This window comes from Somniosus microcephalus, chromosome 19 (assembly GCF_052327205.1).
Source record: "Somniosus microcephalus isolate GS21.2 chromosome 19, FLI_Smic_1.0, whole genome shotgun sequence".
In the NCBI taxonomy this organism is placed as follows: domain Eukaryota; kingdom Metazoa; phylum Chordata; class Chondrichthyes; order Squaliformes; family Somniosidae; genus Somniosus; species Somniosus microcephalus.
Genome location: NC_141005.1, coordinates 17,545,587 through 17,562,816, shown reverse-complemented (window position 1 = coordinate 17,562,816; position 17,230 = coordinate 17,545,587).

The following is a 17,230-nucleotide window of genomic DNA, read 5'->3' as shown; positions in this document are numbered from 1 at the left end:
GAGGTCAGGGCCGAGTGCATCTCAGTGCTTAGGCTTGCTCTCTCTATCTTTTCTCCGCCTCTTTCTTTCTCGTCAGTTTTAATTATTTTAAGTATATTTTCCCTGGCTAAAAGAACCTAATTGAACACTTTTGGTCTTTTTATTACATTAAACAGATCTTTAAATACTTTTTCTTTAGCTCCCTAGGTAAAATTGATTTTGGAAGTGAGGCAACATCGTGGTACAGCAGTGCACTATCTCATTAAAACTTGTGCATGCGGCCACCCTCGCCCTCCGACCCCGCTTCACTTGATGACTACACTTGGCTTTCAATCCCTGTGACTAACGCCACTTCAGGTGATCTGGTATATGGTAATAAAATAATAATGAATATCAATATTAGACTAAAACTGAACACTGTTTAGTTAAAAAAGCTGCCCTGGAGATACAGTTAATACAGACGGCTTTGTTAAGCATACCTAACTTCCCCAGATCGCCTCTTCAGTGTTAACCTGATCTACTTTTAAACATACGCTACTGCAGCTGTCTGGGTTTGAATCCCTCATCCATCATTGATGATTTTATTGAATATAATTTTTTCCCCGTGATCTATCATTTTAAATCCTTCTTTTCTTTTGATTCCTTTTTAAAATAGGCATCCATTTGATGGCTAAGCTGCAAAGCAATGTAGGAACATTGGAACAGGAGTAGGCCATTCAGCCCCTCGAGCCTGCTCCACCATTCAGCACCTCAACTCCATTTACCTGCCTTGGTTCCATAGCCCCTTAATACCCTCACCCAAGAAAAATCTATTAATCTCAGTCTTGGAACCTCCCACCATCCACAGCCTTTTGAGGGGGAGAGAGGTCCAGATTTCAATAAATTGAGCATTTAAAATGGAGGTTACGTGGAACAGTCTGAAAATGAGGTCATTGATCAAAATCGAATTGGACTAACCCCAAAAGGCAGAGTGGGCGAATGCACCATATGTTGTTGTTGTTGTTGTAGTGAGCCACATAAACCAAAAAAAGTTGACCGGGTTCAACACTTCACCAGCGCTGACTCAACTGATGTCAGTCGAGGCCGGACAATTGATCGCAGCCTCCCTGAACAGGTAGAATTAAAAATCAACCAGGGTTCCTGACATTATCCAGCACTGGACAGTGGGTATATGTAGATCATAGAATCATAGCAGACAGAAGGAGGCCATTCAGCCCATCGTGCCTGTGCCGGCTCTTTGAAAGCGCTCTCCAATTAGTCCCACTCCCCCTGCTCTTTCCTCATAGCCCTGCAATTTTATCCTTTTCAAGTATTTATCCAATTCCTTTTTGGAAGTTACTATTGAATCTGCTTCCATCACCCTTTCAGGCAGCGCATTCCCTATTGTAACAACTCGCTGCGTAAAAAAATGTCTCCTCATCTCGTCTCTGGTTCTTTTGCTAATAACAACTAATATTTATATAGCGCCTTTAATGTAGTAAAACATCCCAAGGCTCTTCACAGGAGTATTATAAGTCAAAAATTGACACCGAGCCACATAAGGATAAATTATGGCGGGTAACCAAAAGCTTGGTCAAAGAGGTAGGTTTTAAGGAGCATCTTAAAGGGGGAAAGAGAGGTAGAGAGGCGGAGAGGTTTAGGGAGGGAGTTCCAGCACTCAGGGCCCAGGCAGCTGGAGGCACGGCCACCAAATAACGCTGAATAAGGCAAGATTTCCCAATTTAACAAGAGAATAATTCTATTTGGTGAATTTACCTAGAATCTACTGCAGAGTTGTAGGTACTTCAGTCAGAAAATATTCATTAATTACAGATCTGAGATTATGGATTATCTATTTTGGCCCACCGCCCAATTGCAGCCTCACACTGCACCTTTATGTCTCCAGCGATAAGGTGTTAGCCAGATTAATCTGGCATTTTCCGTAGTGCGTAGTTCAGATGGGTTCCTCCTTTGCAAACTTGGCTCAAAGAAAGGATCAATTGGCCCAGGATAACATTACCAGGGCTGTTCAACCAGACACTTGGGATTTAAATTCCTCTCGTAACACTCCACCCAGCGGGGTTCTGTGTAAAACTCTTTTTGTGCACTATTTTAAAGCAGTCGTGCACCTGTCTATTTAAAACGCGCCACCGCTCGATAAGTACAACACAAGGGGGCGATTTTCCCAGAAGAAGAGCAGGGGAGTTCTCCCCAGTGACCTGGCCAATATTGATCCCTTAAGCAACACCACCAAAAGAGATTATCTGGTCATTATCACATTGCTGTTTGTGGGAGCTTGCTGTGCGTAATTGATTGCCGTGTTTCCTACATTACAACAGTGGCTACACTTCAGAAGTGGTTGTAATGCGCTTTGGGATGTTCTGAGGTTGCGAAAGGTGCTATATAAATGTAAGTCTTCCTTTAAGAGAGGCTGGGAGAAAATGGAGAGAAAAATATCACTCAGAACCCTGAATGATCGACATCTCATTCATAGTGACTCAAAATCCCATTCAAGCGCCACCATTGTTTACTACGGTTAATAAAATGCACTAATAGTTTCGGAGCTGCAACCAGTCTTCACAAGGCGTTAGGACACACCGGTGTAATGAGATCGTACATTCGCAATCTCAACAATTATGTGCAGCGAGGGGCTCTGTGCAATCAAAGGCTTGTGTCGAAAGCAACGCTGTGCATTCTTTGACGTGTTTTGCTGAGCTAATAGATCCAATGCATTTGAACCAGAAATAAAGCTGCCAGCTGGAAACACTTCTACAACACGGGTCATGGAGACTTGCATGTGAGCTGTGGCCTCAGCTTGGCTAGAGGTTCCACCTCAAAGTCTCCAGAGATTGCAGATTGCTGGGCTGCCTTTAAACTGAGGGGCGATGTTAGGATGGTAAAATGGCTCGCAAGAACTGCTTTCAAAAAGTTTAGCAGTTGAAGGAAGCTATGCTAAAACCTTTATAAAGCACTGATTAGGCCTCAGCTGGAGTATAATGTTCAATTCTGGGCACTGCATTTTAGGAAGGATGTCAGGGCCTTGAAGAGGGGGCAGCGGAGATTTAACAGAATGGCACCATTATGCGGGGGACCATTTCCATGGGTACTCAGCGACAGTTGCCCCCTCCGACCCAATTCTCGCTCACGCCCGCCCACCTTGACGTCATTCCTGTTGGTTTTTAATGCCCCTGCAAGCTGTTAGGCTTCTGGGTTTGTCGGCTGTTTTGCCCCCTCCCCCCCTCTCCTCCCCTACCGCTCCCTTCCGAGTTAAAATCAACCCCATTCTGACTGGCCGTTTGCCTGACGTTATAGGGAGGACGGGCAAAACCTGCAAGAAATTGTCGAATAAAATCATCATTGTGTGTTTAAGATTGACCCATTCACCATCAGCTTTTTCTTTGGAATTGTTGGCTGCGCGTACAAACCCCCAGCGTTTGTAGAATTGCTCTTTCCAAATTGCTGTTGTAAAGTTGCCATCTGTACCCGTGATTTGCATTGTTTAGTAACAACCAGTGCTGTGAAACCTACACTGCGGCACTGAGGGGGTTGTGGCCTCCTGCTGGCTATATCCCTCTGCGCTATACCGCTGTCGTTAGATATTGGTGTTGTAATGAAGCCCAACTTCCCATGTGGCACAGTTAGGGAGATACATCACAAATATAAGTAACCTCCGTCGCCTCCAGTCCAGATCCAAGGTCGTCCCATCCTCTGTCGTCGAATTACAGTATGCAGACGACGCTTGTGTCTGCGCTCACTCGGAGGTCAAACTCCAAACCATCGTCAACACCTTCACCGAAGCGTACAAGAGCATGGGCCTTACACTAAACATCCGTAAGACAAAGGTCCTCTACCAACCTGCCCCTGCCACACAGTACTGCCCCCCCCGATTATCAAAATCCACGACAAGGCCTTGGACAACGTGGACCATTTTCCATACCTCGGGAGCTTACTGTCAACAAGGGCAGACGTCAACGACGAAGTCCAACACCGCCTTCAGTGTGCCAGTGCAGCCTTCGGTCACCTGAGGAAGAGAGTGTTTGAAGACCAGGACCTCAAACCCAACACTAAGCTCATCGTCTACAGAGCAGCAGTTATACCTGTAATGTCCGTGTGTAATTGAGACAAGGACTGCAGAAGTTGGTTATAACAGTTGTTTACTGAATGGAGACAAAACTGGAACTACTGTACAAAGTTACTACACAGGCTTATATACAGGGGTGGTCACTACTGGTACTGCAGTATACAGGGGCTGCAGAATATAGTTCTTTCTTCAAGGTACATGCACTACAATTCCTCCCCTTTTAGCTAAACAGTACATAACATTCGATTAATAATTAAATAACATATTTACAATTACAGTTGCTATATACATTAGCTGAAGTTAATCAATTATAAATTCAGTCTTTCAGGAGGCTTCCTGATTCTGTCCGGATAACGCCTCTTTGGGGTATCAGGTTCTTCTGGCAAAGTTGATTCGGGATCAACGTCGTTGTTTGGTTCATCTGCTTCCAATATCACCGATTCTGAGGTAGATGCAATTGGTACTTCGGTTTCATCACCAGGTGTATAGGATCGTGGTGTAGATTTGACGTTTTCCAGTGACTCTAGAATCTGGTCAGCATGGCGTCTTACAATGCTCTCTCCAACGTCCACGGTATACATTAGAGGTCCTTGCCGTGTGCAGATCGTACCTGGCTGCCATTTCTCTATGCGGTAGTCCCGGGCCAAAACTGGTTGACCTATCTTGAAACTCTTGGTTGGCCTTTCATTCATATTCTGAAACTGCCTGTTCTCCACATCTCTTCTGATGTTTGGCTTAACCAAATCCAAGCGGCATCTTAGTCTTCGATTGAAGAACAGCATGGCTGGAGTTTGGTTGGTAACCGCATGTGTCGCATTCCGGTAGGCAAACAAGAAGTTATCCACCTTGTGTTGTAGGGGTATGCCTTCATTACACATTGCCTTGATAGCCTTCTTGAATGTTTGAACGAACCTCTCAGCCAATCCATTGGTGGCTGGATGATATGGGGCGGATGCGTAATGCTTAACACCATTGTTCTTTAAGAACCTCCGGAACTCTTCAGACACAAACTGTGGTCCATTGTCGGAGCAAATCTGTTCAGGCAGCCCATTTCTGGCGAATATGGTTCGTAAGACTGTGATAGTTTTTTCTGTGGTTGTTGAGGACATTTTTATTACCTCTGGCCAGTTTGAATGTGCATCCACCGCAATTAAAAACATCGAGTCCATAAATGGACCAGCAAAATCAATGTGTACCCTTTGCCATGGAGATGAGGCCCACTCCCATGGATGTAGAGGGGCTTAGGTTGGGGTGTTTTGGACCTTCTGGCATCCTGTACAGCTCTTGGTCATCTCTTCGATTTCTCTATTGATTCCTGGCCACCACACAAACGCTCTGGCTAAGTTCTTCATTTTTACCCCTCCCAGATGACCCTCATGAAGCTCATTGAGCACTCTATCCTTCAATTTGGGTGGAATTACTACTCTGGATCCACACATCAAGGTTCCTCGGCACACTGACAGCTGTTCTCTTCTCGGCGAGAATGCTGGCAACAGTGGTTCGCCATGTGCTGGCCATCCCTTCACCGTTAAATCATAGACCCTGGAGAGTGTCGGGTCATTTCGTGTTTCCTTTTCTATGTTTGCATTCGTCACAGGTAGACATTCGACTATGGTCGAGTGGAATATCTCCACAGGATCCACTGCAGGTGCTTCTTCCACCGTCGGCAACGGTAGGCATGACAATCCATCAGCATTCGCATGCTGTTTAGTTCCTTTGTACTCGATGTCATATTGGTGTGCCCCTAGGAAAAGGGACCACCTCTGTAGCCGTTGTGCTGTCATTATCGGGATGCCCTTCTTAGGGTTGAAAATGGAGACAAGAGGTTGATGATCAGTTAGTAGAGTAAATTTCTGACCGTGCAGGTAGTGATTGAACTTCTTCACCCCCCACACCAGGCTGAGGGCCTCTCTGTCAATCTGGGCGTAGTTACGCTCAGCTGCAGTTAACGAGCGTGACGCAAAAGCTATCGGCCTCTCTGAACCATCAAGGGATTTATGTGACAGTACCGCTCCAACGCCGTAGGGAGACGCATCACACGCCAGTCTTATCGGTAGTGATGGGTTGTAGTGAGCCAATACTTCTCTTGAAGTGATCAGGCCTTTACACTTCTGAAAGGCCCGCTTACATTCATTGCTCCATTTCCATGCTACTCCAGTTTGTAGCAGGGCGTTCAGTGGGTGCAGAATTGTGGACAAATTCGGCAAAAACTTATGGTAGTAATTCACCAATCCGAGGAATGACCACAGTTGCGACGCATTTTCAGGCGCTGGAGCCTTAACTACCGCTTCAATTTTGTCAGGGGGCTTATGTAACCCCTCTTCATCAATCACGTGGCCACAATACGATATTTGTTTCTTAAAAAACTCGCACTTGGGGCGATTGGCTCGTAGCCCATGTTCTCTTAGTCTAGTGAGCACCTGCTCTAGGTTGGCAAGGTGTTCACTGTCATTTTCACCTGTCACTAGGATGTCGTCCAAGTAACACTGAGTCCCCGGAATCCCTTGCAGAACTTGTTCCATCGCTCTTTGCCATATCGCCGGAGCTGATGCTACTCCGAATACCAGTCGATTATACTGGTAAAGACCTTTGTGAGTGTTTATCGTGAGATATTTCCCAGAGGATTCTTCAACCTCCATCTGCAAATATGCTTGCGCTAGGTCAATTTTTGTAAAACGTTTCCCTCCAGATAGTGAGGTGAAAATATCTTCTATCCTCGGAAGAGGATACTGTACTGTGTGAAGGACTGGGTTCACAGTCACCTTGAAGTCCCCACAGATGCGAACCTTCCTTGGCTCCTCAGACTTATTGTTTAACGTTTTCTTCATGACAGGAACGATGGGTGTCGCCCACTCGCTCCAGTCTACCTTAGATAACACGCCTGCATTCTCCAGATTCTCCAGCTCTGCCTCGACGGCTGGGCGAATTGCATATGGTACTGGTCTTGCTTTGAAAAACTTGGGAATTGCATTCTCTTCTATTTTTATCGAGGTGGTTACGCCTTTAAGAGTTCCCAGTCCTTGTTGAAATACCTCTTTAGCATTAGCTAAGATTTTTGACAATCGTCCAGGTGTGACGTCGTCATCCTTCTTACCAGCCACAGTCAGTGCCTGAATGGAGTGCCAGTCTAAACTTATCTTCCTGATCCATTCACGTCCCAATAACGGTGGGCCACCATCTTGCAGTATGTACAGATACAATTTCTGTATTTCCTTGCCATTGTATTCGACAGGCACCCTTATTTTCCCTCTGGGGTATACTTTCTGCCCCGTATATGTCTTCAAGACAATGGATGTGTCTTTCAAGGGTATGTGTGAGAATAGCCGCTCGTAGTCTCGTCGATTCATGACGGTCAGGGCTGATCCTGTATCCAATTCCATTTTGACTTGGGACCCTGCTATCGTGAGGGTGACCCAAATGGTTCGGTGATCCTCTTTTGCGATTACGTTGTGTAGTTTGAGACAGCTTCGTCTCTTGTTCCCGGATTCACTATCGCTCTTCTGGTCTTCGGAACTACTGTCCGTCATCTTTTGTACTTTCCTGTACTGTTCCTTAGTAGTCTTTTTGTTGTCGTTAGTCTTCTTCCCGGACCTGCAAACTCGTGCAATGTGTCCCATCTTTCCGCATTGCCTGCATGTTTTGTCCTTGGACCAGCAGTCCTTCTGGTCATGGGTTGTTCTGCCGCAGCGATTACATTTTTCAAATCCCTGTGTCATTTCATGGGTGCCGTATTCCTGTGGCTTTTGCTGTATTTCCGCAGCTCCCCTTGCTGCTGCTTTGTACGATACTGCCACTCTGAAAGCCTTATCTAGCGTCAGCTCTTTCTCTGAGAGTAACCTCTTCTGGGTTCCTTCACTCAGGAGTCCACAGACAAATTTGTCCCGTAGGGTATCTGCCAGTTCTGCTCCGAACTGGCAGTGCTTTGATAGCTTGCGTAGTTCCGTAAGGTAATCAGCATTGCTCTCATCTTTATGCTGATTTCTCTTGTGGAATTTAAATCTTTCTGCTATCAGCAGCGGTGTAGGATTTAGGTGTTCCTGTAGGATATCAACAATTTTGTTAAAACTCTTCGCCATCGGTTTGACTGGAGTGATCAGGTTCCGCAATAGGCCGTACGTTCTTGCGCCCATTAAGTTTAGTAGTACTGATGCCTTTTTCTCATCGGCTACTTCATTTGCCTTGCAATATACTTCGACTCTTTCCACATATGTGGTCCAGTCTTCTATTGCATTATCGAAGGCAGTGATATTGCCAGTCTTTGGCATCTTGGAGATCTAAGATGGCGCCTCCCGCGCTTTGTCTTCTTCCCCGATTGAACAAAATGGCACCTCCCGCGCTTTGCCTTCTTCCCTGCTGGATTAAGATGGCGCCTCCCGCGCTTTCTGCCTTTTCCGCTGCTGCCAGCGCTGTTGCTGGCGTTTTTATGCCTTGATGGCGACGCCCTATGGTCTTCACGCGCTTCCCCCCCCCGCACTGCTGCTAACGCCGCTCTCCACGGTCCCTGTGGCAAACTGCAGCTCCTCGCGGCTTTCTGCGCTTCTAATTTCTTTTCCTTTTATTTTAATTACTGTTCCCGTCGTCCGAGCGGACCCTATGGGACACTTCCCTCCCTCTTCTCGGGTCTGTACGCTGCCCGGCTTCGTAGCACCGGCCGCGCCCTGTGTGCTCCACCCTCTCTCTCTCTCTCTCCTCTTCCCGACAATGCTGCTCGATCACATTGAAAAGCCACCCGATCGAACTCTAGCCCGCCGCAGCCCAGGAAGGATCAGTGTACTACCTGCCACCAGCCCGATTAGCTGGAACACCATAGACTGGATAACCAAGCCCAGCTCTCGACAGCCTCTCCTGCAAATCTTCGAATTCGATGAATCACAGGGCGGTTGCCCACGGTCGACGCCCGTTTCTTCTGTTTGTTTTTTTTTTCTTTTTGGATTTCTTCCTTCTGGCTTCGACCTCTAATAACTTCGCTTCAGGGATGGATCCCCGTGAGGTGGTGCAGAACTGTAGGTAAGTTCGGATCTGTTCGTCGCCAATGTAATGTCCGTGTGTAATTGAGACACGGACTGCAGAAGTTGGTTATAACAGGTGTTTACTGAATGGAGACAAAACTGGAACTACTATACAAAGTTACTACACAGGCTTATATACAGGGGTGGTCACTACTGGTACTGCAGTATACAGGGGCTGCAGAATATAGTTCCTTCTTCAAGGTACATACACTACAATACCCGCCCTACTGTATGCCTCAGAGACATGGACCATGTACAGCAGGCACCTCAAAGCACTGGAGAGGCACTACCAACACTGCCTCCGCAAGATCCTGCCAATCCATTGGCAGGATAGGCGCACCAACGTCAGTGTTCTTGCTCAAGCCAACATCCCCAGCATCGAAGCTTTGACCACGCCCAATCAGCTCCGATGGACGGGTCACATTGTCTGCATGCCCGATACGAGACTTCTAAAACAAGCGTTCTTCTCGGAGCTCCGGCATGGCAAGAGAGCCCCAGGTGGGCAGGGGAAATGCTTCAAGGACACCCTCAAAGCCTCCTTGAAATAGTGCAACATCCCCACCGACACCTGGGAATCCCTGGCCCAAGACCACACAAAGTGGAGGAGAGGTGGGTGTATTCATTACGGAGGACTTAACGTAGTCCCATCACATCGATGTCGTAACCAAGAAGGCATGCCAACGCCTGTTCTTCCTCAGGAGACTGAAGAAATTTGGAATGGCCCCCCAGATTTTCACCAACCTCTACCGGTGCACCATCGAGAGTATCCTGTCCGCCTGCATCACTACCTGGTATGGCAACTGCACCGCCATAGACCGCAAGGCTCTACAGATGGTGGTGAAAGCTGCACAACATACTATAGGAATTAAACTACCTGCTGTGCAGGATATCTACCCCGAGAGGTGCCGGGGGAAGGCCCTGAGAATCATCAAAGATGCGAGCCGCCCCAGCCACAACCTCTTCGCCCTGCTCCCGTCTGGTAAGAGATACCAAAGCATACGGTCTCGTACCAGCAGCTTTCAAAACAGCTTCTACCCCCAGGCCATAAGACTCATGAACGAATAATTTATTATTATTTATTATTGTTGTTTTTATTTATTATTACTGTATTTCTATTAGTATTTTTATCATTGTTATGCCATATTTATTCCAATGTTGGGAGGACTCGTAAAAATCAACATTTCATTGTGCAGTACACACGTTTGCTGCATATATGACAAATAAAATTGAATTGAATTGATTTGAATTGAAGCATCCGGGAAGGCGCCGAACACCTCGAGTCTCGTCGCTGGGAGCAAGCGGAAGCCAAGCGCAAACAGCGGAAGGAGCGCATGTCAGCCCAAGCACCCCACCCACCCGCCCCTTCAACCACCGTCTGCCCCACCTGTGACAGAGACTGTAGGTCCCGCATTGGACTCATCAGTCACCTGCGATCTCATTTTTAATGTGGAAGCAAGTCATCCTTGGTTCTGAGGGACTGCCTAAGAAGTAAGAAGAAGGAGAAGTAACGTTCCTCCAATTCTCACTGCCCTGTGTTAAAAAGAAAGTTCGTTTCCTAAGACAAAAGGGGGGGGGGGTTAATTTTCCAACTTTGTTCTTCCAGTGGCCGAGAATCTCTGCTGTGAGCATGAAGTAAGAAGCTCAATCGAAGATTGGCTGAACTCTTCAGAGCATAGGGCATGATTCTTCCAGTGGAATATAGTAGTCCTGAAGGATAGGAGGTTAATGACCGCACAACAGATATTGAGTATCTATGAGAAGGACAAGGTGATGACAACAGAAGAATGTAAGATGCTTTCTTGATAGTGCTGAATAGTGTGTTGAAATATCAGTAGCAACAAGCCACTAAAACTAATAAGATTACGTCTGTTTGCAAAACTGTTCTGCAGGTAACACTGGGTATGTACAATAACACAAGGTGTGTGATAGTTTAGTATCAATGTGCGACAGGACAACACTGAGACCCTGTCAAGCAGAGCTTCCTTCTGAAACCCTCTGTTAAGGGAGTATTGTTCCACGGTGCTTCGATACTAAATCAATTATATTAAAAAATGTAAGCCTATGAACGTGTGTTTGTACATTTTGGAAATTGAAATGGTGATTTCACTGGCGTATCGCCAATCTAACATATTTGCTACTAATTTGGGATACTTAAATCTCGTGTCCAATCCTGGGGATAGGAGGTGAGGGATCAGTATTAGATCATAGTCTCTGCTTCATAAATCTGTTGACTAGTTTGGGAGTCTTTTTTTAAGGTTGCTCCAACTCCACCACTCTCGGTCCCGCCAATTCTCCTGAAGGTAGGGTCCAGTTTCACAGGAATCAGCCACCTTTTAGTAACCCATCCAAGTTTTTTAAATTTGTTTATGGGATGTGGGCATCATTGGCAAGGCCAGCATTTATTGCCCATCCTTAATTGCCCTTGAGAAGGTGGTGGTGAGCTGCCTTCTTGAACCGCTGCAGTCCGTGTGGTGAAGGTACTCCCACACTGCTGTTAGGGAGGGAGTTCCAGGATTTTGACCCAGCGACAATGAAGGATTGGCGATATACTTCTACGTCAGGATGGTGTGTGACTTGGAGGGGAACTTGGAGGTGGTGGTGTTCCCATTCACCTGCTGCCCTCGTCCTTCTAGGTGGAAGAGGTTGCGTGTTTTGGAGGTGCTGCCGAAGAAGTCTTGGTGAGTTGCTGCAGTGCATCTTGTAGATGGTAGACACTGCAGCCACGGTACGCCAGTGGTGGAGGGAGTGAATGTTTAAGGTGGTGGATGGGGTGTCAATCAAGCAGGCTGCTTTGTCCTGGATGGTGTTGAGCTTCTTGAGTGTTGTTGGAGCTGCACTCATCCAGACAAGTGGAGAGTATTCCATCACACTCCTTATTCGTGCTTTGTAGATGGTAGAAAGGCTTTGGGGAGTCAGGAGGTGAGACACTCGCCGCAGAATACCTAGCCTCTGACCCGCTCTTGTTGCCACCGTATTTATGTGGCCGGTCCAGTTACATTTCTGGTCAATGGTGACTCCGAAAATGTTGATGGTGGGGAATTCGGCGATGGTAATGCCGTTGAATGTCAAGGGGAGGTGGTTAGACTCTCACTTGTTGAATATAGTTATTGCTTGGCACTTCTGTGGCGCGAATGTTACCTGCCACTTATCAGCCCAAGCCTGAATGTCGTCCAGGTCTTGTTGCATGCGGGCATGGACTGCTTCATTATCTGAGGAGTTGTGAATGGCGATGAACACTGCACAGTCATCAGCGAACATCCCCATTTCTGACTTTATGTTGGAGGGAAGGTCATTGATGAAGCAGCTCAAGATGGTTGGGCCTAGGACACTGCTCTGAGGAACTCCTGCAACGATGTCCTGAGGCTGTGATGATTGACCTTCAACCACCACAACCACCTTCCTTAGTGCTAGGTATGACACCAGCCAGTGGAGCGTTCCCCCCCTGATTCCCATTGACTTCAGTTTTACTAGGGCTCCTTGATGCCACACTCGGTCAAATGCTGCCTTGATGTTAAGGGCAGTCACTCTCACCTCACCTCTGGAATTCAGCTCCTTTGTCCATGTTTGGAACAAGGCTGTAATGAGGTCGGGAGCCGAGTGGTCTTGGCAGAACCCAAACTGGGCTGAAGGCTGGCTTCTGTGGTGGTGGGGACCTCAGGAGGAGGCTGATAGGGATCATCCACTCAGATCTTCTGGCTGAAGATGATTGCAAACGCTTCAGCCTTGACTTATGCACGCACGTGCTGGGCTCCACCATCATTGAGGATGGGGATATTCATGGAGCCTCCTCCTCCTGTTAGTTGTTTAATGGTCCAACACCATTCACGACTGGATGTGACAGGACTGCAGAGCTTTGATCTGATCCGTTGATTGTGGGATCGCTTAGCCCTGTCTATAGCATGCTGTTTCCACTTTTTAGCATGTATGTAGTCCTGTGTTGCAGCATCCCCAGGTTGGCACCTCCATTTTTAGGTACGCCTGGTGCTGCTCCTGGCATGCTCTTCTACACTCCTTATTGAACCACGGTTGGTTCCCTGGCTTGATAATAATGGTAGAGTGAGGGATATGCTGGGCCATGATGTTACAGATTGTGGTGGAATACAATTCTGCTGCTGCTGATGGCCCACAGCACCTCATGGATGCCCAGTTTTGAGCTGCTAGGTCTGTTCTGAATCATTTAACACGATGGTAGTGCCACACAACACGATGGAGGGCGTCCTCAGTGTGAAGATGGGACAATGACTATGCGGTGGTCACTGCTGCCAATACTGACATGGACAGATGCATCTGCGACAGGTAGATTGTTGAGGACGAGGTCAAGTAGGTTTTTCCCTCGTGTTGGTTCTCTCACCACCTGTCGCAGGCCTAGACTGGCAGTTATGTCCTGCAGGACTCGGCCAGCTTGGTCAGTATTGGTGTTACCGAGCCACTCTTGATGATGAACATTGAAGTTCCCCACCCAGAGTCCATTCTGTGCCCTTGCTACCCTCAGTGCTTCTTCCAAGTGGTGTTCAACATGGAGGAGTACTGATTCATCAGCTGAGGGAGGGCGGTAGGTAGTAATCAGCAGGAGGTTTCCTTGCCCATGCTTGACCTGAAGCCATGAGACTTCATGGGGTCCGGAGTCAATGTTGAAGACTCCCAGGGCCACTCCTTCCCGACTGTATGCCACTGTGCCACCACCCCTGGTGGGTCTGTCCTGCCGGTGGGACAGGACATACCCAGGGATGGTGATGGAGGAGTTTGGGACATTGGCTGAAAGGTATGATTCTGTGAGTATGACTGTGTCAGGCAGTTGCTTGACTAGTCTGTGGGACAGCTCTCCCAATTTTGGCACAAGTCCCCAGATGTTGGTGAAGAGGGCTTTGCAGGGTTGACTGGGCTGAGCGTGCTGTTGCCGTGTCCGTAGCCGGTGCCGATGTCGATGCCAGGTGGTCCGTCCGGTTTCATTCTTATTATAGTGCCCATTTTTCATCTATGAGCCTAGATAGTGAATGCTGCCAGGGTGTTCGACTGTGAAGACCTTAATAGCCAAGCCCTATCCTGCCCTAACTCAACATCTACACACCCGATCCTTTCCTCATCTGCACCAAGTCTCGTTCGCCCATCAACCCCATGCTCGCTGACCTACATTGGCACCCGGTCCAGCAACACCTCGATTTTAAAATTCTCATCCCTCTTTTCAAATCCCTCAAATCCTACCTCTTTGACCAAGTTTTTGTCACTTGTCCTACTATCGCCTTATGTGGCTCGGTGTTTGATAACGCTCCTGTGAAGCGCCTTGGGATATGTTACTACATTAAAGGTGCTATATAAATGCAAGTTGTAGTTTCTAGCAGGAGCCACTGGATATTAATCAGGCATGGGACACCTGGTTGACTCCTCAATGTCCCAAAGCCTTTGTGGTCAATTATTCTGCCTCTATGAGATTGAGATCAGCTTACTCCATAAAGGCTAGGGGGGAAAAATTCAGTCGCGCCCCCTTTGGGCCGATAGCGCCCCCCAAAAATTAGCACCCCTGCACCGGAAATTGAGTGGTATCGCCCCAAGCAGGAGGCAGGGCGATCCTGGAAACGTTGCACCTCCTTCCTGGGGCGCTACCATTCAATATCGCGGCGCTACGTGCAGCAGCGCCTCGCGCGTCGGCACGTTACGCAGCGTTACTGCAGGCCTCTCTCCCCTGATTAAAGGGGAGGGGCGTAGCACAGTGCGCACCGGGGACCGGCTGGACCACTGGGGAGCAGGGTGCCGGCTAAAGAGCCCGGCACTCAAGAGGAGTGCCGGGCGGACACCCCCCCCCCCCCCCCCCGGGGCGCTAACTGGAGGCACAAAGCAACTCAGTTTTTCCCCCTAGTAATTGAACCTGGGAGCTTCCACGTCCGTGCGTGATGGCTCAGTTCCAGGAGTCGCTGGATATTAATCAGGCGTGGGACTCCTGCTTGACTCCTCAACGTCCCAAAGCCATTGAGGTGGTGCATTAATCGTGGGTAGGGTCGCCAGCTCTGGTCGGGTGCATTCCTGGGGGTTTCATCATCTGAGCTCCCACCTCCAACCGCCCCGTCCAGTCAAACAACCTTTTTTTTCCCCCATCTCTGATATTTTTATGACTAATAAATGAAACTGTTGTAAGTAAATAAAAAAAAAACACACAGGTAATTTTGTTTGAATGCCCCCATGATGTTTCTCCTGGGTTTGCTCTCCTGGAGATTGATCTTTCAATTCCTGGAGACACCAGACCAATCCTGGAGGGTTGGCGACCCTGATCGTGGCGCCATGGGGCTCTTCATTTTGGGAGCTTTAGTAACTTCTACTTGATTGTGCAGAGGCCAAGGTGTCAGCTATCTAGTCATCGTGATTCATCACATTTTCAAAACCAGCAGTAAAAGCACCGCTTACGATTTATTTGACAGAAGGGAAGAGCTCGCATTTTGCATGGTGTTGAATTGTGCAGATGAGTCACGGGGCTAGTCGTCCCACTTGTTTGTGGCAGACCTTAGCTGCTACAATTTAGGCACCCCCCGTTGTTTGGAAAGGCCAGAATTATTCAATCTCCTGACACAGAAGGTTGTGGGTTCAAGACCCACTCCAGAGACTTGAGCAGAAAAATCTAGGCTAACACTAGGGAGCGCTGCGCTGTCGGAGGTGCCGTCTTTCAGACGTTAAACCGAGGACCCGTTTGCTCTCTCAGGTGGACGTAAAAGATCCCACGGCACTGTTTCAAAGAAGAGCAAGGGGAGCTCTCCCCGGTGTCCTGGAAGATAATTATCCCTCAACCAACATCACTAAAAGCAGATTATCTGGTCATTATCACATTGCTGTTTGTGGGAGCTTGTTGTGCGCAAATTGGCGGCTGCATTTCCTACATTACAACAATGACTACACTTCAAAAAAAGTACTTCATTGGCTGTAAAGTGTCCTTTGGGATGTCCTGAGGTGCTGCAGAAATGCAAGTGCTTTTCTTTCTTTCTGCCTTTGTGGAAAATAGGTGAGAATTAACATTTATTATTTGCATTTGTTTACTAAGACACTGACAAGTATCTGTCTTGTGTAAATTAGGCCAGAGAGGGCTGTTGCTAAGCAGCTGGTGTAATAAATAGGGTCATTCCATTTTGCAATCTATCGATTTGTAAAAGGACCTTTTGTCTATTAGTGCTTCAGTGGGGTTATTACGTGCTAATCTGTGTGTATATCTCTTGTACGGTAAAACATCAATAACATTTCAATTAAAACTAATAAGGTTTCCCTGTTGAATTAGTTATTATGGCAGATAAACGAGAGATAAGTAGGGATGAAACCAGACTGAAGAAATAATTTAACTGAACTCCATGAGCATTATTTTAACATGGTTATTAGCCAAAACAGGTTAAATGTGTTAAATGAGCGTAGAAAGGAATTTTTATGCTAACTCATTAACCAGGGCACTCAGAGGACATTAAACCCCACAAGAGTTTATCATTAATAACAACAGAAAATGCTGGAAAAACTCAGCAGGTCAGGCAACATCCGTGGAGAGAAATTTGAGTTGACGTTTCGGGTCGAACCCTTCTTCAAAACTGGAAAGAAAAGGAAATAGATCGAAGGCAGGGCTGCGATCGGACAAAAGACGTGAAAGAGACAAAAGCAGTAGAAGAGACAATAAAAGGTAAATGAAGCCAGACGAGATGGTAATAGGCTGAGATTAGGTGTGAAGTGTACTGGCAGGGCAAGAGATAGCTGCCAGGTGAGAGAGTGAAACAAAAGGAAAGGGGGGGGGAAAGGAGTGGAAAAATTACAAGTAAAAAAGTGATAGGGGCCGAGGTTGGGAATCAAGAATAAATTGATTTTTTTCCAGCAACGTTTTTTTTGAAATGCAAATTCAATCCCAAATTATGATGTTATTGATGTTATATTGTACCCTCACAGGCCTGTGGCTTCAGATTTATTTATTTTCCTCGCTGACCTTCTCTGTTGCTCTCCTGACGTTGTTTCGTCTTGTTTGCAGCTCTCCAGCACCTAAGTGGCTCGGGAAGGGCTTTGTTTGTGACCCCCTCTGATGTAAGAAAACTACTAGGCACTTGGTCTAAGTATTAAACAAGGCTTTAATCAGCTGTTTTTCAACATGGAAATCCAGTTGTGTCCTTCACTAGTTCCTGTTAAAGAATGTCCTGAGCAAGCTGGGCCCATGCCCGAGTATTTAGACTCT